The following is a 22,384-nucleotide window of genomic DNA, read 5'->3' as shown; positions in this document are numbered from 1 at the left end:
TTGTTTTCATTTGAAATACTATTTGCCTAAAATTGCTATACCATTGCTTTGAGTTGCAGGAAAAATTAACATATTTAACGGTACTAAATTGCATTTGTAAGCTTTAGCGAAATTTTGAAAAGGATGGAATGTACCACAATACAACAACAATATTGCATAGCTGCATTTGTGTTCAATATGCTATCACTTTAAGATTGCGTAAGTAAGTATGTCTAAGTTCGAGTGAAACCGAACATTATATACCCAGCTGTGCACTTGAAACGCTGTTGTTGTTTGCTTTGTGTGGTTAATAGTGTTATAAGTCTGCGCAATAATACATACGTGGTTCTATTCTGAACTCATTTTCGTTCGAAAGAAGCAAAAAAGATACAAAGGCTACCACTAGAGAACTTGAGCGGGTAAAATGCAGTTTAACAGTTGCAGCTATGAAAAAATGTTTATGCCAAATTTCGTTCAGATTGGGAGATTTTGGTTCAACTTATGATATTAAGAGTATTTTAGAAAGAGTAGCAAATAAAATAATTAAAAAAAAATTGTTAAGTAAAACGGTTTTATAGAAAACAATACTTACATTAAGTAATAATAATACTAAAAGCTAGAAAATAATTAGGTAGGTGCTAGATTGTAGTCATCACACTCCTCATCAATCTAGGGCGTTGATCAGATTATTAAATAAAAAATGATATCATAAGTAAGACCAACTCAACCTTAATCAGCTTATGCTACGCCTCACATTTTAAGAAATTTCATGCGCCCAACGCTTTTATTTAATTGTCTGATCAACGCCCTAGATTGATGAGGAGTGTGATGACTAGTATCTAGCACCTACCTAATTATTTTCTAGCTTTTAGTATTATTATTACTTAATGTAAGTATTGTTTTCAATAAAAGCGTTTAACTCAAATTTTTTTTATTAATTTATTTTCAAGTTTTTAGTCTTAATTGCCTATTATTTCTCAACCTATTTAGTTCATCTAGTTGCTCATTATTACAAGGACAATTTAAGTCCTCGAACTCCAAAGTATTTTGATGTCACTTCTACCGGACTACATGTAATATTTCTTCCAAATATGATCCAAATCGGACCACAGATAGGAGTATTTTTAATAGCTCGATCGTTGCCGCACCTAGGGGGATTTTTTTTTCATAAAGCGATTTCTATTTCTGTATGTAACATTTGGAACACATATTACATATGAGCCAAATCGGACCACAAATACGATTTTTTTAACATTGCGCCACCTGACGGCGATTTTTCATATGTCGCTTTCTATTTAAGTATGAAATATGTGTTCCAAATATGAGCCTAATCGGAGCACAAATACGATTTTTTTTGAATATATCGACCCTTGCGCCACCTAGCCGCGATTTTTTTCATAAACCGCTTTCTATTCCTGTATTTTTTTTCTAAACAAATAAGAAAATATTTATTTTTATTTATTTAATATATTAAAGTCAACACAGACACAAAGCGGTCGACTACTGGATACAAGATGCAGTACATATAATAAGAATAAAAACATAACTGTAAAAACAAAATTTTAAATAAAAACAAAATTGTAAACAATAAAATTAATTAAGTTAAATTTTAATCAGTATCTAAATCAAAATTAATATTGAAATAAAAATTTACATCTTATTAAAAATCTTTGAAAAATATCATGCCAGGCGTGAGAATATTTCCTTACGAATAGCAGCAACCGAATACTCAAAACTAATACAGTTGTACAGTTCATTATAGCGCGAGCACCAATTGCGAAGACGGTTAATTTGGCAAAATTTCGCCGGAGAATGGGTAAATGAAAGAGAACATAGTGTCTGGAAGTTCTCGCAGGAACAAAAAAATATAGTCTGCTCACAAGGTCAGTGGAGTCTATCTCTCCGATAATCAGTTTATGAAGGAACATTACCCCGAGTAATGTTCTTCTATTCTCTAAACTTGGCAAACTAATGAGAAGAAGTATATTTCTATAAGGCGGGAGATGAGAATTCGATTCCCAGTTAAGATCACGTATAGCGAAGATTATAAACTGCTTCTGTACCGATTCAATTAGATCTATATGATTTTTATATCCCGAAGACCAAATAAAGGAACAATACACTAGTATTGGGCGTACCAATGATGTGTACCTTTTGGTAAGATATGGATCATCAAATTCTTTAGCCCATCTTTTAATAAATGTAAGTACATCCGATGCTTTGTTTATGATAGATGAAATATGCATGTTAGACCTCAGTTTCCCATCAAAAAACTCCTAGGTCACATACTGCAGATATACGCTCCAAGGGAGCACCATCTAGAATATAGGACTTTAAAACTGGATGGACTCTATGAAATGTCATTAGTTTACATTTGTAACAGTTCAAAACTAGTAGATTTAGTGTACATCATAATTGAAGTGAGTCTAAATCGGCCTGAAGAAGATCCAAACAAGAAGACTCAGAAGGCAAGTATGTATAGCATAGTTTTACATTATCTGCATAAATTAGAGCTCGGGAATACGAAATAACCTTAGGTAAGTCATTTATGAAGAGTGTAAAAAGTTATGGACCCATATGGCTACCCTGAGACACACCAGAAGTTACTTATATCAACTCAGAGAGACTGTTTTTGAACATAAATCGCTGAGTTCTATTAACAAGATAGCTGCGAAGCCAAAGTAATAAAGTCTTTGAAAAACCCAGTAAGTCAAGTTTATGAGTTAAAAGCTCATGATTAACAGAGTCAAGTGTATGTACTATGTGTTCCAAATATGAGCCAAATCGGACAACAAATACGATTTTTTGAAATATTTCCATCCATGCGCTACATATCGAAGTTTTTTTCTTATTATTGCATTTTCATTGGGTTCTGAACTATATTTCAAGTTTGAAGCTTGTAGCTTATCGGGAAGTTACTTAAATTTTAATTACAAAATCCGTGCCGGCCGGCCTGTCAAGTCAAGCTAAATAAAATCGTTTAAAGGAGGGGCAGATCACGCCCATTATCAAAATTTGTTCAAGTTTTGTTCTAAGCTCAACCATACCATTACTCAGACAGAATATCAGTCAAATGTAGATAAATACCATAGAGCTATTGGAAACTTTGTTAAGGTTAGACATATAGCATAAGTGGGCGTGGTCTTTAACCGATTTTGATTATCTTCACTCAGTCTATTTAGTTTGGCAGGGATAGTATCTCTGATAATTTCAATGTAATATCTTTAACGGCCTTTGATTTACGGCTTGTTAAACTTCCAAGTTGTCTTCTTCTAAATGTAGGTAGTGCCACGCCCATATTTCAAAACTTATTGGAATTTATGTTATGCATCATAAAACCAATCCACCTACCAAATTTCATTAGCTTTACGGTATTCGTTTTTTAATTATATAGACCGACGAACGGACATGGCTTAATCAATTATTTTTTTTCGATACTGATGATTTTGACATATGGAAGTCTATATCTATCTCGATTTCTTTATACTTAACAACCATCCGTTATTTACTCAAAGTTATAACACCCTGTGTACAAGTACAGTTGTGTATAAAAATGTGTATGATATAGCAATAAATGGTGAATACTCTCGCTCACGGTAGGTCTGTTCTGCAGTTAGTCAGATTGGTTAGTTTTGAAGCGTTCCACAATAACAAACCTATCCACTCTTTTCTTCTTAATAACTATGATTAGAGATGTTGCATATCGACAAATCGTTGCGGTTTAACATAACTGCAATATCGGTTATCACCGCGAAAACTAAAAAATCGCCATAGGATGGATTCCAATAGCGATGTTTACATACATACATACATACATACATACATACATATATGCTACACAGGGCACTATGTGTTGACATGCAAGTGTTCGTTTGCCGGAAGTTTGTTGGTGATGTCGACCGACATATAAGTGCCAATCAAGCGCAAATCGAGCTGCAATAAAATGACAGCTTTGCAATAACAATAACAACAACAACAACAATCATTTATCACGGCATAACGTATAAACAATGGCAATCAATAGCGCAGCAGGATATTGCAAAAGTGTTTTTAGCCTCATTGCAATTCGAATGTTATGCATGAAATGAAATCAAATCAATTGAAATGAATGTTGGCAACATTGTTTTTGTGGCAACAATGTGTTTTGCGATATTATAAAATTGTATGTGCGTGCATATATGTGCGTATATATACATATGTAACAGATTTGTATATATCTATCTAATATATAAAATTCTTCTGTCACGGTTTTAGAGGCTTAACTCCTCCAAAACGGCTGAAAAGATTCTCATGAAATTTTGTGAGCATATTGGGTAGGTCTGAGAATCGGCCAACGTCTACCTTTTTTTCACTGCGTTCCTAGGGTCTTGAGATGAAAACGTGGACCCGGGTACCCCTGGAATGTGTTTATACAATATGGATATCAAATGAAAGCTGTTGCGGAGTGCTATAGTACATGATAATTTCCATACAACTTGGAGGCTAGGGTCTCGAGATATAGCCCAAAACGTGGACCCGGGTACCCCTAGAATGTGTTTACACAATATGGATATCAAATTAAAGCTGTTGCGGAGTGCTATAGTACAGGATAATTTTCATACAACTTGGAGGCTAGGGTCTCGAGATATAGCCCAAACGTGGACCCGGGTACCCCTAGAATGTGTTTATACAATATGGATATTAAATGAAAGATGTTGATGAATGCTATAGTACAGGATAATTTTCATCCAACTGGGAGGCTAGGGTCTCGAGATATAGCCCAAAACGTGGACCCGGGTACCCCTAGAATGTGTTTATACAATATGGATATTAAATGAAAGATGTTGATGAATGCTATAGTACAGGATAATTTTCATCCAACTGGGAGGCTAGGGTCTCGAGATATAGCCCAAAACGTGGACCCGGGTACCCCTAGAATGTGTTTATACAATATGGATATCAAATGAAAGCTGTTGCTGAGTGCTATAATACAGGATAATTTTCATACAACTGGGAGGCTAGGGTCTCGAGATATAGTCCAAAACGTGGACCCCGGTACCCCTAGAATGTGTTTATACAATATGGATATCAAATGAAAGCTGTTGGTGAGTGCTATAGTGCAGGATAATTTTCATCCAACTGGGAGGTTAGGGTTTCGGGATATAGCCCAAAACGTGGACCCGGGTAGGGTAGAAGGGGGAGACTTCGACATGAGGGAGGCTTCGACTTTTTCAAATTTGGCCGCCGTTATTACTGCCATTGTTCTTATTCCACCAATAAACAGTAACCAAATTGAGTGTGACGCTGTCATGAAAGTTATTCAGTGCTTGTTCAACGGCGATAGTATGCAGACGAGATTTTTTATTTTTGAAAAGTGTTGATGTAAAAATTGCTGGTAAGTATTCGCGTGTAAAGTGTACAATATAGAATATACAACATGAGTTTTCTACCCATTAATATTGCAATAAAATTAAGATTTATTGCTTTTAAAGACTTTTTCAATAACACTAAAATATATTTTTTGGAGCGAAAAATCTGAAATAAGTGCACGGGGGAGGGTTAGTTTTTTTACTTAGCAAGTAATATTTTACAGCCATCAAGATGCCAAATATCTACAATAGAAAGTTCCCTGAAAAGATCATCAACGAAGACAAAATGAAAGAAGCCTTCGAGGAGAAAAAAAAAGAAACACCATCAAGCGCTGCTCGGAAATATAACTTGAAGCGGACAACACTAGTCGAAGTTTTCTTCCAATCAAGTACTTACAGCTGCCCAAGAAAAAGAATTAACGGTTTACTTCAAGAAATGTTCAAATCTTCATCATGAATTGACGTATGACTTGGCTAGACGATTCGCTTTTGTTTTGTTTTTATGTTAACTGACAAAAGACATTTCTTTTACACTGGTGTAGTCGTGGAAGTTGAAAATTCAACGTGCGTCGCGAAATTCCTCCGATTGTAGAAGACAGACACTTGGTTTCAAAGAAGGATATAATACGCATATTGCCCGCACGCAAAGCAAGTTTATTTTTAACTTTGATTTTTCAAATTTAGATGTTCGTTAAGAGTACAGTTATACTTTATTTTATGCTTACATTTTTTATGTTTTTGTTCGAAAAATTTGTTACTGTATTGAAATAAATAAAATCAAATATGAATTAAAAATCGTATTTAGAGTTTTTTCCAACATCCTTTTTTATTTTGCTGGTTAAATTGCTCTATTTGATAAATGTCGAAACCTCCCACCCAATGTCGAAGCCACCCAGATTATTTTTTGTTTCTGGTTATTTGATTATAACTTAAAAAAAAAAAAACATGTGGAATATTAACTACAAATCCAAAGTGTCATAAACATACACGGCATCAGTAATTATGAAAGGAGTTATCTATTTCTCATTCTAGTTTCTCTAAAAAAATCATTTTCTCTTAACCTGTCGAAGCCTCCCCCCTCTACCCTACCCCTAGAATGTGTTTATACAATATGGATATCAAATGAAAACTGTTGATGAGTGCTATAGTGCAGGATAATTTTCATCCAACTGGGAGGCTAGGGTCTCGAGATATAGCCCAAAACGTGGACCCGGGTACCCCTAGAATGTGTTTATACAATATGGATATCAAATGAAAGCTGTTGCTGAGTGCTATAGTACAGGATAATTTTCATACAACTGGGAGGCTAGGGTCTCGAGATATAGTCCAAAACGTGGACCCCGGTACCCCTAGAATGTGTTTATACAATATGGATATCAAATGAAAGCTGTGGGTGAGTGCTATAGTGCAGGATAATTTTCATCCAACTGGGAGGTTAGGGTCTCGAGATATAGCCCAAAACGTGGACCCGGGTACCCCTAGAATGTGTTTATACAATATGGATATCAAATGAAAACTGTTGATGAGTGCTATAGTGCAGGATAATTTTCATCCAACTGGGAGGCTAGGGTCTCGATATATAGCCTAAAACGTGGACCCGGATACACCTAGAATGTGTTTTTACATTATGGGTATCAAATCGAAGCTGTTGATGTATGCTTTAGTACAGAGTAAGTTTTACACCGCTGAGTGACTAGCGTCTCGAGATATAGGCCAAAACATGGACCCGAATACCCCTAGAATGTGTGTGTATTATGGATATCAAATGAAAGCTGTTGCTGAGAGCCCTAAAGTTCATTGTGATATTCGATTTAGTCGCATCAACCTGGCAAAACTGATAAATATGCATGCGAAGCCGAAATAAAGAGAAGAATTAATAATACCCACATACCTATTTACATACGTCCTATTCGCCTGAAATTTCGTATATAAATTTGCCTATATTAGTATTTACGATGCTTTTTTCCGGGAAGTATACCAGAGACGGACTGGGGCTGGGTTAGGACTAGGACTGGGACTGACACTGAGACTCGGAGTCGGACTGGGACTGAGACTTGGAATGGGACTGGAACAATATACATACCACCCTCTTGGACTGGCAATAAGAGATGAAGAAGAAGGAGAAAAACTTGAGAGCAGAGAAAAGAGAGAGGGAGACTGAGAAAGAGATAGAATGAGACGAAGATGGAGATAGATGAAGCGAAAAAGACGGAGGGAGGAGTGAATAAAAGGATTAGGAAAAAGTGTAGAGGGGTAGGGCAGAGTTAGACGGAAAAAGCTTATTAAAATGTATGCAGATAGATCAAATTTAGGCTAGAACAACGTCTGCCGGGTCTGCTAGTATGTATGTATGTTTCAGTATAACTTTGCCAAAGTGCCATGTGGCAATCGAACAGGCAAACAAATCGAATTGCATGTGAGATTGCCTTCGAAATGGGGGCGATAAAAACTTTACCAAATTGCTAAATAAATGCAATTCTGCAACAAAAACAAAAAATACTCACATCCAGTAATACTGGTAAAACTATACGTGACATTTACGTTACGCATCAATAATGTTCATAAACCGCAACAAGCTGGGTGATAACGAACCGGATATGGACAAGTGCGTGCCAGTGATGCATGGTGCGAACGGAGATGTTGGCAGAGCTTCCAATCCAAGTGCAATATATTGTTGTAGTATATACATATGTAGATGCCAAATTAAGGGAGAAAACTAACAATATATCGTCTAGTGGGTTGAAGATCAGCCTTTACCGGCCTTAGGAAAACTTTTATAGCTGAGAATCAAATTCTGAGATATTGCGTACTCTGTGATTTACATTTTTTCGATTCAAGAGACCAGATAGACTGTTCTTATACTGAGCTGGCAATTTTTAGATCCAGGCCTACAGATTTTGAGCCTATATATATTTCCAGCTCTAGGATACATTGAATTAGCAAGGGCTTACTACCGTAATCTTCTCATTACCTGTACATCATCTAGGTGATAAAACGTCAGATTTTTCCCATTATTAACGCACAAATGGTGGATATGTCTTCCGTAATGGTGCAGTATATATCAAATGAGCATTTCACATTTTGGTCATTATTTACTTAATTTGCGATTAACCGTTTAATCAATTTTGGCCATCCAACAAGACGCGCCGGTCACTTCTTAGCTGGCTTAACTGGCGTGAATTAGTCACACTAATAGAAACTTTAATTGTTTTCATCCTGGTTCTTCCAGCTGAGTAGGGGCCACCCTCCTCTTCTGCTTCTATCTGCCGATTCCGATAAAAATACTTTCTTAGCCGGACCCTCATCATTCATTTACATAACATGGTTTAGAAAGCGTAGCCGACGTGTTTTAAAACCCTGGAATGTGTTGATGTCTGCGTAAAGCTCGTAGAGTCCATCAATAAATCTTCTTCGCTACTCGTCATCGCCAACGCGTACTTTGAAGAATTTTTCTCTCGAACACTCCCAGAGCTGCTTCATATGATGTTGTCATGGTCGATGCTTCTGTACCATATAGCAGAAAGGATACGACAAGTGACTAAGAGAGCAGGCTTTTCGTATGCCTATAGAGAACTTCATTTCTTCTTTGCCTATCTAGACTAAAGTAGCATTTGTTGGCAAAGGTCGTTCTTCGCTGGATTTCTATTCTTCCGGAGCGGTAAAATGTAAGGTGTGGTAAACTGCGAAGCTATTTTAGACCGAGCTTCTCTTTCAATTTGCGTCTTGCTCCTTTTAATTGTTCCAACAAATTGGCGAGACGGGGCCTACATGTATTGTGCCAACTCCGAACGGCATCTGCAAGGAAGATAAGTTTTCACTGAGAAGCATGGCAAAAATACACTAGGAGCGTTTGCCAAATCACTGCTGGGGGCGATCCCGCTTAGAAAAACATTCTTCTAATTAAAAAAAAATTTGTTTCTAAATATTCGGTGTGGTAGGCGGAGCACGCTATCACCACACCAAAGCGATAACACTCCCAAAAGCTTTCGGGGAGTGTCTTTATTGCTTCAATAGTAACAACAATATAGTATTGTAGAGTATGTATGTATAAACATATGTGTGTACGAAATATGTATCCTATATTTCCGCAGAAGCTCTTACATATTGGCAGATGTTGCAAATTTCGCATAAAGTGATTTTAATGAGTTGCACTTTGTTCGTAAATTTTTTTTTTTTTTTTTTTTTTTTTTTTTTTTTTTTTTAATGGACGTTGTGGCAGCGCGCTGCCCTCAAGTGGCCCAATGAAACCAGGCTAATCCTGTTCACGCGATCGATTTAAATATATATATAATAACTTTTTTTTTTTTTTTTTTTTTTTATTTTGCCGAGTCTTTGATGGGCAGCGGTTTGTCAAGCGTCACGATCTGAGACTGCTTAGCTACAGAAGAAATTTCATCAGCCAAGCGTAATACTTAAAGAGAACAGAAGCAAACGTATTATACATTAATTTAGAGAGGTGAGAACAATCTTTTTTATAGAAAAAAGGGAGTCCGAGCTATCAAATGTGTGTGAGTGAGAGTTATAATCTTGGCATAAACGCCGAAAAGGTTCATTTTGTTCGAAATTCGTTCTACATTGTTTCAGCAGAAGAGGTTTGAAGTGTCTCGATGTCCGAGAGGGAACGCAAAAGTTCACTTCATTCAGAAGGAATGGGCTCGAAATTGATCCATTTAAAAGTTTTGTCATAAATATCACACCAAGCATTTCCCTTCGACTAGCAAGAGTTGGAAGATTGATAAGCTTTAATCGATTAGTATAAGGTGGAAGATTAGTTATAGAGTCCCATTGGAAATTTCTTAAGGCAAATAGTAAAAATTGTTTTTGTATTGATTCGAGACTGTCTGCATGGACTTGATAACGCGGATTCCAAATTATCGAGCCGTATTCTAATATTGGCCTAACTAATGTTGTAAAAAGTGCTTTAGTTATGTAAGGGTCGTTAAATTCTTTTGACCACCGTTTAACAAATGCAAAAACACCTTTGCCTTTATTCACTGTAGCATTAATATGAAGATTGAAACTAAGTTTGGAATCCATCATAACTCCCAAGTCAATAAAATTATTTACAGTTTCTAGACTATAGTTGTTAATTGTATATGAAGCTGGTGGCGAAACTCTCCGAGAAAAACACATGAATTTACATTTTTTGAGATTGAGCGGCATATAATTTACATTGCACCAGGTAACCAAGTGATTTAAATCCATTTGAAGCAAGGAATGTTCCTCAACCGAGGCACATGATTTGAAAAGTTTTACATCGTCTGCGTACATCAAGATTTTTGAGTATTTAATTGTACCAGATATATCGTTTATGAACAACAAGAACAGAATCGGACCAAGATGGCTGCCCTGAGGAACACCAGAAGAAACATTGATGACCCCAGAAAGTGTATTTTTAAAGATTACTTTTTGCGTACGATAACCAAGATACGAAGAAATCCAACATATAAGACGGGGTTGAAAACCGAGTTGACTGAGCTTATGAATAAGTAATGGGTGTGATACTTTGTCGAAAGCTTTACTGAAATCGGTGTAAATTACATCAGTGTGAAGGCCTTTTCTAAATCCATTAGAAACGTGGGTGGTAAATTCTAGTAAATTGGTGATAGGTGATTTGCCCTTACAGAACCCATGCTGCGAGCTTGCAATTATGGGGGAAATAGGGAATGTTAGGTGGTGGGTAACAATAGCCTCAAATAACTTTGGGATAGCGGATAACTTTGCTATGCCCCGGTAGTTTTCTATTGAAGACCTGCTTCCATTTTTATGAAGCGGAATAAGAAAAGATTCCTTCCATATTGTTGGGAAAACGCCATAAATTAAAGATAAATTAAATAAATCTGTTAGCGGCTGATAGATGTTTGCGGCACATTTTTTAAGAAAGTGTGTCGGAATATGATACTTTTAAAGTTTTTAAATAAGATAATACATCTTCTGAAGATATAAATGGAGCTCTGATTGAATAACATGAATCAATATGGTATGGGTATTCATTAGGTGGAACATTGGTCTCAATAGAGTAATTTGATTTGAAAAATTCCGCAAAGAAGTCGGCGATCTCTTGATCATCGCTGGAAATATTATCTTGGAATTTCATGGATGATGGATTTAATGGATAAATAATTAAAAATAAATAAACATTGCGGTAGATATACATATGTGGATATGTTGACCTCACAAAAACTCATCACGAGTTCATAAGTAGGTAGTAAGTGCGTTTGTACATATGTATATTAAGGTGAGTGAATCTAAATATAAATTGAAATGCGTAAATAAATATTTGTACAATAAATCATGCATGAATAGTGATGGATGTGAAAACAATTGAAGAATACGTGGTGGTAGTTGATAAACAACATGTTCAGATGTTTGTTAGTGGTTTACTTCATTGTTTTTGCTGTTGATACCATTAGTGTCGCCAATTGGATGCCAATGAAAACAAACGAATCCATTAACAATGTGCTGGATGATTTCGCATAAAAAATAGCCCGGAACGTGCAATGGAATTTTTTTCTGAAAAACAAATTTCTAAAACAAAGAAAACGTAGAAGAAGAAGAATGGGAAGAATAAACAAACGTGTAAGAAATAAAAAAAAGCAAAATTTAAGTGAATGAAAACTAAACAATCGGAAGGAGTAAAAAAGCTCAACGCGAAAAAAACAAAGCACAAAAACACTCGCACATACAAAAATACCATTACAGCAACAATCAAAGTATTGTTGTAATAACTATAAACAGAAACAACAAATACTAACTGAGTTATTTTTTTCTGAAAAGAAAAGTTGCAGGCAACAATTGGATCTATTGTTGTTGACAGAGCTTGATTGCTTGACGTTTTTGAGTTGAACGGTTTACGACGACGCACAGTGTTTCGTGTAGAACAAGCTACTGGACAAAAACAAAGTTCTTATTCCAAGAAAAGTGTAATGAGAAATGAAAGAAAACAAACAAAATAACGGGATTTTTGCTTTTTTTTTGATATTTTTGCTCATATATATTGAGTAATTGAAGTAAGAAGGCAGGAGTGACCGTAAAATGCATTGATTAATTTGCAAAATTCTTGTTGAATATTAAGATTCATATTTCTTTTAAGTGAACACTTTTACATAATTTTTTTGATGGATTCTAAGCTCGAAGGTAAGCAAAATTTTTTAATAGTAATTCTTTCACAATTAGAGTATTTTCAATAAATTTAACGTTCCGTTATTAAGAAGAAAAGGTATTTTTTCCCTATATTTTTAACTTTAGGGACAAAAAAGTTACATACATCCGCGGACATCCGGGCTTAATTTTACATATGTTATAGTCGCAAGTATTCTCTAATAATCGAAAGAAAAACCCATTGCGAATTCTTTGCACATCTATTTTTAATTTTTTTTTTTTTTTGTAGATTTAGTTATCTCTACATATCAAATAGGATGTATGTACGTACCAGCTCCGACGAGATATTTGAACCTTTAAAGCTGATCTACAAACGGCAAAAGCAATTCCCTGGTACAGGGAACAAACACGTAGCCATAAAACATACAAAAATAAACGCGCAAGGTCAACAAGATCACATCAAAAGCAAAAAGGCGAAGATCATTGACTTCAACCTACCGCATCTGTCACCAAGGCATAAAAACAGGTACATACAATGGATTGATGAAGATAAACCAAAACCAGGTTTCGGCAATACCAATGACGGCAACACTGCTCGTAGGTTTTTCGAAAATTCTGAGGCTAGTGCTGAGATTACGGGATTGGATGTAACGCTCATCAAAAGATTCGACACTCTCCTTCGCGCATTAGCATCTGGGAACAATATAAATATCCAAAAATTTGAAAAATTTGCGGTTGAGACTAAAAAACTATACATACATCTCTATCCATGGTTTAATATGCCTGTTACAGTTCACAAATTCTTAGTTCATAGTACTGATATTATAAAATCAGCAATTTTACCTATTGGTAAACTTTCCGAGGAAGCACAGGAAGACCGTAACAAATATTTGAGACGATTCAGGGCTGATAACACACAAAAGCAGTCGCGTGAAGCCACGAATAGAGATCTTATGAATATGTTGCTTATAACATCGGATCCTATAGTTAACAGTTTTAGGAAGATACCTAAGAAAAAATTTAAAAGTCTGACTTCAGAAGTCTTAAATTTACTGTCCCCCGATAATGTTGACGAGTCAATAAATACCCCAGTTGTTTCAAGCTTTCACAGTAGTGTTGCTGATGTTCATGACTATTCCACGAGTGACTCATCCAATGAAAGTGATGATAGCGAATAATAACATAATTACAAAAGATAACCTACCCTATAACTTTTTGTTGGATCAGGTTTAATTTAATTTAAATCTATTGTCTTTTCTACTTTGTATGATACTTTACTTTTAAGTTTTTGTAATAAGTAATTTTCATATAATTAATTTAATTATTTACATTGTTATTATTATTATTGTAATTCACTTTTACATTCCTGACTGGTACTATAAAATAATTTTGTAAAAATTGTAGTGCCAGGATAAGTACTCAAATAAATACAAAGTATGTATGTACATATGTACAGTCACTCACATAAATAAGTAGACACCCCTTTTTGGATAATTCTTACAATTTTCGCTTTCGCAAATTTATTTTATCTAATTTCCCATAAGAAAATTTGTCACGATCTATAACAAAAACTAAATTATATTTAAAAAATTCGACGAATTTTCATAAAAAATTTCAATTTAAGTACAATAAAGTAATATTCTTAAGTCCTTTAAATTTTTTTGGATCTATGTCACTTATTCACATGAGTTACTGTATATGAAATAAGCAAATGTATGCATATGAAGTAAAATTTTGGAAAACAATAAAAAAAAGAACATATGGCTGAAAAAAATGACGTAGTTGTAATAAACGACTGCATATGAAACGGAAAAACTCATAAAATAATTTTGTCCAGCTAGCTTGTTCTACACGAAACACTGTGCGACGCACAGTGTAACTTTTTTCACTTTTAGGATGCCAAAAGTCCAAAAAACAATGTTCGCCAATCTCAAAAATGTTTTGACATGCAATAGATTAATAACCAACTGTTAAGGAAATGTATACACAGCAAAGTAAAAAACCCACGATCACCATGATTAGCATTATTAAACTTGGATAATTGAAAGAAGTGTAAAAATCATTTCACAGTCCAAAATTTTTTACCAATTTTTTGTGGCCACGTGGTGGATTTTTCGATTACTGTTTTGACTTCAAACTATTTTATTTAACATACTTGGCATTAGTAAGTTTCAGCCGCGTAGGCTTTTAAAATTTTTTTTGTTTGTTTTAGACAGCCACTAAAAGTTTGATAAGCTTAGAAAATTTTTCGTTTTCAATAGAATAAAACTTGCCTAATTCCGCCGAATTCCATTGAACGAATACATACACATTAAGGAGAATTTCATAAAGTTTCAGATAAAAAAAAAAACCATTGCGAAATTTTGCGTTTTTCTTTGTAATCGCCAACTTAAAGTCTCAATGCTCTCGCTCACGTATGAAGCGCAGTGGCCTAACAATGGAATGTCCTCAATTCAAGTCTACAATGCTAATTCCCAAACAAAGACAGTTACACCGGAAATGGTAAAAACCCAGAAAAGGAAACTTGTGCACTGAATAGCCTTCATTGTTTCTCATATGAGTTTTCCCATAGTTAACGAGTTGTGCACTTATCCCATCAACTTATGTTATGTATGCACGCCTACCTGAGGGTCGTCTATTATGGGTTGATACTTCTAAGCAATTGAGTGCTTCGGGAATATACACATGTATGTATACATCACATAAACGCCTACCTAAAGCTCGCTCGCAGTTTGAGATCTTAGGTAGATCTTTAAAACAAAGAAATGGGTAAGTATATTTTTGTTAAGCATTAGCAGGTATTATTTTCTCGTAAAAACCCAGTTTCTTATTCTATGACAACTGGTATAATAAAACGCTTGGTCTAAGACTATATAAATACAGCACAAAGGTAAAAAAGAATCATAACAAAGACGAACTACATTGAAGTAAAAAACCAACTGCACTGTACCAAATTTTCCTATATCATTAACTAGTTATGGCTGTTTCGCGAGATGCACTCTTTGAAGTTTGGCTAAAAAGCAAAGATGGAGAAACGCACAAAGCCATACTAAACCATATTTTGAGTATAATTGGAAGAGATGTGGATCATTCAAAATTAAAAAAAAATACATCATCAAGCTAACTTATAATATTCGTAAGAGATGGGCATGTTGTTTTCGATCTGCAAGTAGATTTATTGAGAAAAACTCTGAATGGTTATCAGAAAATCTGAATTTTACAGATCATATGCTTGATTTTGAGCATTTCTCGTGATATTCCTAAGCCGGGGAGGCCAACAAAAGACTTCTCTGAGTCATCTATGCGCACAAAAAACGAAAAGCTATGGAACTAATGAACAATGTCGACAATGATCAACTGTTAATGGCAGCGGAATTGAAAAGAAAAAAAGGGAAAAGAAATTCTGCAAAATAATTGAGGAGTTGTCCACGTCATCACCATCAAGAGACACTGCAATCACAAAGTCCCGACTATCGGCGATGATAGTAGATTCAAACCTTTCAACATATGAATACTCCCTGATCCGGCAGCACATATCAGAAATTAACAGAAAAATATATCCTTCATATAACTGTTTAAAAGAATCAAAGAATTTATGCTATCCTGAAAAAATTACCTTAACGGAAACCTATGCTGAAATTGAATTGCAATCCCTAATTGATTACAGCTTACGAAGATTGTGTCTTGCACAAGAAGAGGTATTGCTTTCTATTCCCGAGGTTAAAGAACTAAATTCAATTATAAAATGGGGATGTGGTGGAGATGAGCATAGCTGTTACAAACAACAATTTTCGGAAGAAAACAAATCGGACACTAGTATGTTTTTTAGTACTCCTTCAAATGCATACAATAATTGACAAATGATAGGTTATAGTTTGGAGTAATGCTGCTTCATCTTCCACGAGATACTGCCGCCCGATAAAATTTGTTTTTACAAAAGAAACACGATATGTCATTTCAAAGGAGGTACAATCTGTCAAAGACCAAATTTCCAGTCTTCGTCCTACAACAATTCAAACAGATAACCTAACCTTACTGGAGAAATCAGCGTTAGTGTTGCGCACGATTGACGGCAACGCTCTGTCGACATATATATCATCGCAAAAGTGCTACATATGTGAGGCTTCTACAAAATAGACACGAGCAATATGCGAGCCCTCTCAGGGCGAAATGTTGACATAAGCATGCTTGCTTTCGGAATTTCCCCTTTACATTCTTGGATACGATGCATGGAGTGTATGCTACACATCACTTATGGAATGGTAATGAAGACCTGGTGTATGCGGGGCGAAGAAAATAAGGAAAAGATGAAAAGGAAGAAAGAACATATCCAAAATATATTTATGAAAGAAGTTGGTCTTTTGATTGATATGCCAATGCAAAAAACCGGCCACACAAATTTTGGCAACACTGCGAGGAGATTCTTTGGAGATCCTGAAATAACATCAGACATAACCGGCATAAACATCAATCTTTTGAAAAGGTTTCATACAATACTTTCATGCATATAATATGCTTGGTACAATATGCCAGTGAGCGTATATAAAATTCTGTTTCATGGAAAGAGTATAATCGTGTCTGCTATTCTTCCTATTGGTAAACTTTCGGAAGAAGCTCAAGAGTCCAGAAACAAAGATGCACGAAACTATCGTGAACTTTTCACCACAAAAAACTCAAGGATTTGTAGTAACTTAGATTTGCTGCACAGATTGCTGATATCGTCAGACTCGTTCATAAACAGTTTGCGGAAAACCCCTAGGTCAAAGCGGCGAGCATTAAAGAGTGAATTTGTTGGCTTATTATTTGAACCAGAGCATGTCGACGATATTGACTCCGACTAACATTATACCAGTTAAAATATCACTTTTTATAAGTATGTATTTCGATTCAGTTTTTACAAATATATGGACCTATGTTGTGTTTAACTTTGAAAATAAAATTTTTTAAATATTAGTCAAAAGCCTCTAAGCTAAAGTTAAAAAATCTAAACAATTTTTTTTTATATTGGCACTGGAAAATGCTTTTAAAGTAGAAAATATGATTATGTGAAATTTCACCTTATATGAGGCAAGGAGAAAAGTGGGCGGATCGCACCCATTTTTATTCTGAAATCAGATTTAGGTATCTACAACCACACTGCAAAATTTTAAATGAATTGCTCCATTGGTTTGGCTGATATTAATTTTGGCATCCTAAAAGTGAAAAAAGTTACACTGTGCGACGGTGCTCAAAGTGACCAAAGTAATTGATTTTGATTGAATTGCGTTTATTGGCATCGGATGTGGAATTGGTAAGTACTCGTTGAGTGTGAGCTGAATACGATGACATAAAGAAGGTTGTAAAGTTTTGAAGAAAAATTGTAGTTGGCGTGATTGGATGGGTTTGTGGCCTGCAGGATTTCCGGCTGTAGCTTAACCACTTTTTCGATGCATTTTCATATTCCCATTCGTTACAAGAGGAAGTAGAGTTCAAAAGAATTTTTTATCAGGATTGTTTAGCCGAGATGAATGCTGTTGAAGGCGGCTATAAAGAACAGGAAGAACCAGAAAGGGGGAAAGCTTCGAGAAAATGTCAACAGGCACGCTTGAGTCTCTTCAATCTTGAAATGGCCGGTGATTTACTCTTAGTCGGATACGTCGTAGTCATTGTAGTCCGACACACAGCAATCGCAGTCAGGCCATGATACGCACAAAGGTGTAACTAATCTAGCTCGAACTCCAGCTGCTGTATCAGTTCTGTTTTTTTCTGCTCGCAGCTGGAGCGGATAACTAGATGACATTGCCGCAGTCATTACAGCCCGAAGCACAGAGGAAGCACACAGAAAGCACAATCAGGTCGCGCCACTCACAAAGGAGTGGCTAGATTTGCGCGAACTCATGCTACCAGCAGAAAAAAGTAGTGCTAATACCCCTGACAATAAGTACTTACCGCTGGAAGTTGGCTGGAAATTTATAACATCAAATAAGGTTTTCAACTATTTAGGCTTTAATTAAATATACCACTGAGATGCATCTAAATAGATCTGGTTATTAGGCAGGCTGATAATACCAACATAAAGAAAAAAGAACATGCTGATGAATATTACCCTACGCCACTGTATAGTTCCGAACTGTAACAAGCACACTTAAGAAAAAGAACCGCTGGAAACATCTAACATCTATATAACTAAGAGGACAGAGTAGCCTGCGCTTTTGGCACTGTATCAGAATCGACCCTATCAGTGATCACCTTACAATCCCCGTTAACCTTTTAGCGCTCTAAAGAAGGAGGTTATCGAACGTCGATAGATAGGACAGCAAGGAAGCAATATTCAGGATGTATCAAGAACTGATGTTTACCAAAAATTATGTTTACCAGGACGTGAAATGTGCGGATCATTTCAAGGTAAGTTTCAAATGCTCGGCTGAAAGCTAAGGCTCTCATCACCATCACCGCCTTACAGAAGGCAGAAAATACCAAAGCGCAATAATGGATGATCCGGCCTACGTGGATAAAGATTTCTTATGCGCAAATAAAAAAAACATGCAATGTCGCCTTCCTGATGACATCAAAATACTGATTTCATGCAGTTTAAAAATTGATTTGAAGTTTATTGATCTCTCCACGACCCAAAATATGGGCATTTGTATTACCAGAACTATAAACAGATGTACCAAGCGATGTACACATGTACCTAACTGCCTTCTGATAGAAGAATACGATGGCATATAGATTACGTGGTACAGCGAAGACAGTTCACGCTGCTGATGAAACAGATCACTGATGATTAGTCACCCGGCTCTCCTACCTCCGCAGCGGATGCACATTTCTCTCCCCTAAGGCACACAGCTGCGGTGTTTTCCTCGAGCCCGAAAAAACAAACTGGCCGATGAGGAGAATCACGCTGCCGCGGAAAAAAACGACGATGCCTATAGAGCCACACTGCGTACGGGCGCAGAAACGTGCGGTGTATATACAGACGCATGCTTATGAGAAAAAATAAGAGGCAGATTGGAGTGAGTGCGCGAAGCTTCCTTAGACCCGTCATAGTCGGGGGTTTTCGTTTCGTCTTTTCATTCGCTACCTAGAAATGATAGAAATTCGTCATTGTTATTACTGCACAAATCTGTCTTTGCCTTGATTTTCGGGCACTTTTCTTATCAGTCAGCATTTGAGGTTCCTCGTACTCACGACTTTCATATTTTTCTTCTAAGGGGTCTAGGACAATTCATCCTACTGGAAATTCCATCCAGGCAATTCTTACTATTAAGATAAATCAGAATTGGGATGAATCTACCATAGGGATGAATCGTTAATGGGATAAATTCTCCGCTCGATGAATTTTCCATGTGATGCATTGCTTGGGATGAATTGTCCCAGCTAAAGATTAACAAGGTGCCAGGTAAAGACAGAATATATGCCGAGTTATTCTATCACGAAGGCGAAGAGCTAATAAAGAGTGTCTATCAACTCCAGTGAAAAATTATATGGTTCTACATCAGCTTCTTCTTGAAGCAATAAAGACCATCCACGAAAGTTTGGGGGAGTAGTATGTTGCTGCTGTTGTTGTTGTAGCCATGATGGTACTCCCCGGAGGTTTGGGCAGCGCTACCTATATTTATGGTCTTTTGCAACATGCAGATCCGGTACGTTCCGGTAACAAGCACCCTTAAGTTACTAGCCCGGTTATCTCGCGAATGATTTAGTATGACCACATTGAACCTTCTAGGCTATAACGTCCCCACCCCCTAGTCCATGACAAATGTGTGTATTATACATGCATATTTGTAAGAGGATTCGCCTCGCGTTAGTGAGGATGACAATTGGGTTGCAGAAGCTATGAATTGCGCTTATCAACCTCTTGAATCCCGATGGGAGTAGTATCGATGATAATGGGTCTTTTGTCGGCTATTGCTCCGGTAAATTTCGAAAATTAGCATCATTAAGGTATTAGCTCGTTTTACTCGGAAGGACCACTTCGAACCTTCAAGGCAAGTGAATTTTAGTGGCCTCTTGCGGCACGGAATGCCTTTAGCGGAAATATCTTAAGTCCCTTCAACCGCGAAGTCGTTATACTTTTTTCAATTCAAGTAAATTGAGTGCTTGAATAAATAAAGTGAAGAGGGATTTAAGGTATGTTTTAATTAAATAAGCACTCAACGGGGGACTCGAGAGTCTAGTTAATTTATTTGCCTTTTGCTGCGAGGGTACTTCGCCGAAGCATTAAAAGATATATAAAACAGATAATTGTTTTAATTTATTAATGTTCGTGGGTTGAATTCTAATGGAGAAGGTCAATATCCGCTAATAAATAGAAATAGCAATTAATTAATTGAAAAGATACAAAAAAATGTGTTAGCCAAATGAAAATATATTTTAATTACTTTTAGGCTTTAACTTGTAGCTCTTTTCCCACTCTTCTCATCTTTCTCCCTGGGTTTAACGCACTCTATAAATATGAAACTTTATTGCTGTTTAGTAATTTTCCAAATCTTCAAATGACGGTCGTCTATTAAGCAAATCCCTAATGTGGCATCCCTCCACTAACTCAAAATGAAGTATTACACGACAACTTGACACGCATACAAATGAAGATAAACGACGATACCGATAGTTGTTGCTGCGTGTAAATTAGTGGCCGAGTTCTTTTTGTTTGTACATTACAAATTATATGTTTCAGTAATTACTTGTAAGTGAGGTGTCAGATTGATTGACGGGCATTCTGATCTTAATTACTTAAATCAGGCATGCTTAACGAACGAAACGATATCATTTCGTTACGATAATTAAGCATGCCTGACTTAAATATACTGAAATGAGCACGTGGAATTTTCTGATATTGTTTACAAATTGGGACTTTGGAGCCTTTTGGAGTGCTTTTAAAGTACAAAAAATGAAGAACTGTCCCGCCGAAATGAGGCTCGTGACTTTGACGAGCTATGTATGTACTCGAACTGGCATCGATTAGATATGGCGGCATTTTTTGGTATAATTACCACGGAATCGAGTATAAGGTTCTATATAGAGTACTGTGCGAAAAATTTAAGGCCAATGTCATCGAACTGATTGTACTTTATTAGTGCGGCTTCAGATATAGTTCTACTATCGACCAGATCTTCACTATGCGCCGAATCCTCAATAAGACTGACGATAATAGAACCTGTCGTTGAAGGCATTTTTTAAACGAAGGTGAGTCATATCGACCAATATCGCTCCTTTCGTCAGTAGCAAAGACATTGGAAACCGTCATGCTTTCTCATTTCACAGCTAATATTCGCCTAACTACGCATCTACATGGCTTCCGCAAAATTCATATCACTACCACTGCGCTAAGCACCATAAGTCCCGAAATAAATTATGGACTAAACCAGAGAAAACCCCAACACAGGACGGTGCTCGTGGCTTTCGACCTGTCAAAAGGTTTGATACAGTGAACGATGGCACGCTACTCCAGGACATAGAAGACTTACACCTTCTCCCTTGTCTAAAAAGATTCACTAAGTGGTTGACAAGGTTCGGCTCAATTTAGGAGCGAAACCTCAAAGCCTAGGAGAATTAAACAGGGCTACTACAGCATGGTGTCCTATCCCCGCTTCGGTTTAATTTCTACATATCTAAGCTCTCTTCCCACCAGCGAGTTACAATCATTTCCTATTCCGACGATTGCTTGATAATGGCATGGGAACTTTGCTCTATAATAGATGAACTAGTTTCTAACATAAGCAGGTATTTCCCAGTATTTTTAGTTTATTCACCTCGCACGACCTGGCATTATTACCGACAAAATCTACGGCCACTCTGTTTACGACGTGGAAGGAAGAGATGACGCAAATATTGGTTGTTCACGTCGATGGTGTTACGCTACCGCCTGTTAATCACCCAAATATCTTAGGGGTAACGTTCGATAATACTTTCACCTTCAAGGCGCATGCCACCGAAATTTTATGTAAAGTACAAGGCCGCGTTAAAATCCTGAA

At 36.4% G+C, this 22,384-nt stretch overlaps 1 protein-coding gene across 2 annotated transcripts in view; it reads right to left on the bottom strand.

Moving 5' to 3' along the window:
* LOC137235697 (somatostatin receptor type 2-like) overlaps positions 1-22,384 on the bottom strand; it is a 110,666-nt gene that overhangs the window by 24,113 nt on the left and 64,169 nt on the right. The window lies entirely within an intron of this gene.

The sequence above is a fragment of the Eurosta solidaginis genome, unplaced genomic scaffold (genome assembly GCF_040869045.1).
Source record: "Eurosta solidaginis isolate ZX-2024a unplaced genomic scaffold, ASM4086904v1 ctg00000428.1, whole genome shotgun sequence".
Taxonomy (NCBI): Eukaryota; Metazoa; Arthropoda; class Insecta; order Diptera; family Tephritidae; genus Eurosta; species Eurosta solidaginis.
Note: the sequence above shows the minus strand (reverse complement) of the source record. Positions and strands in the feature narration are given on the sequence as shown.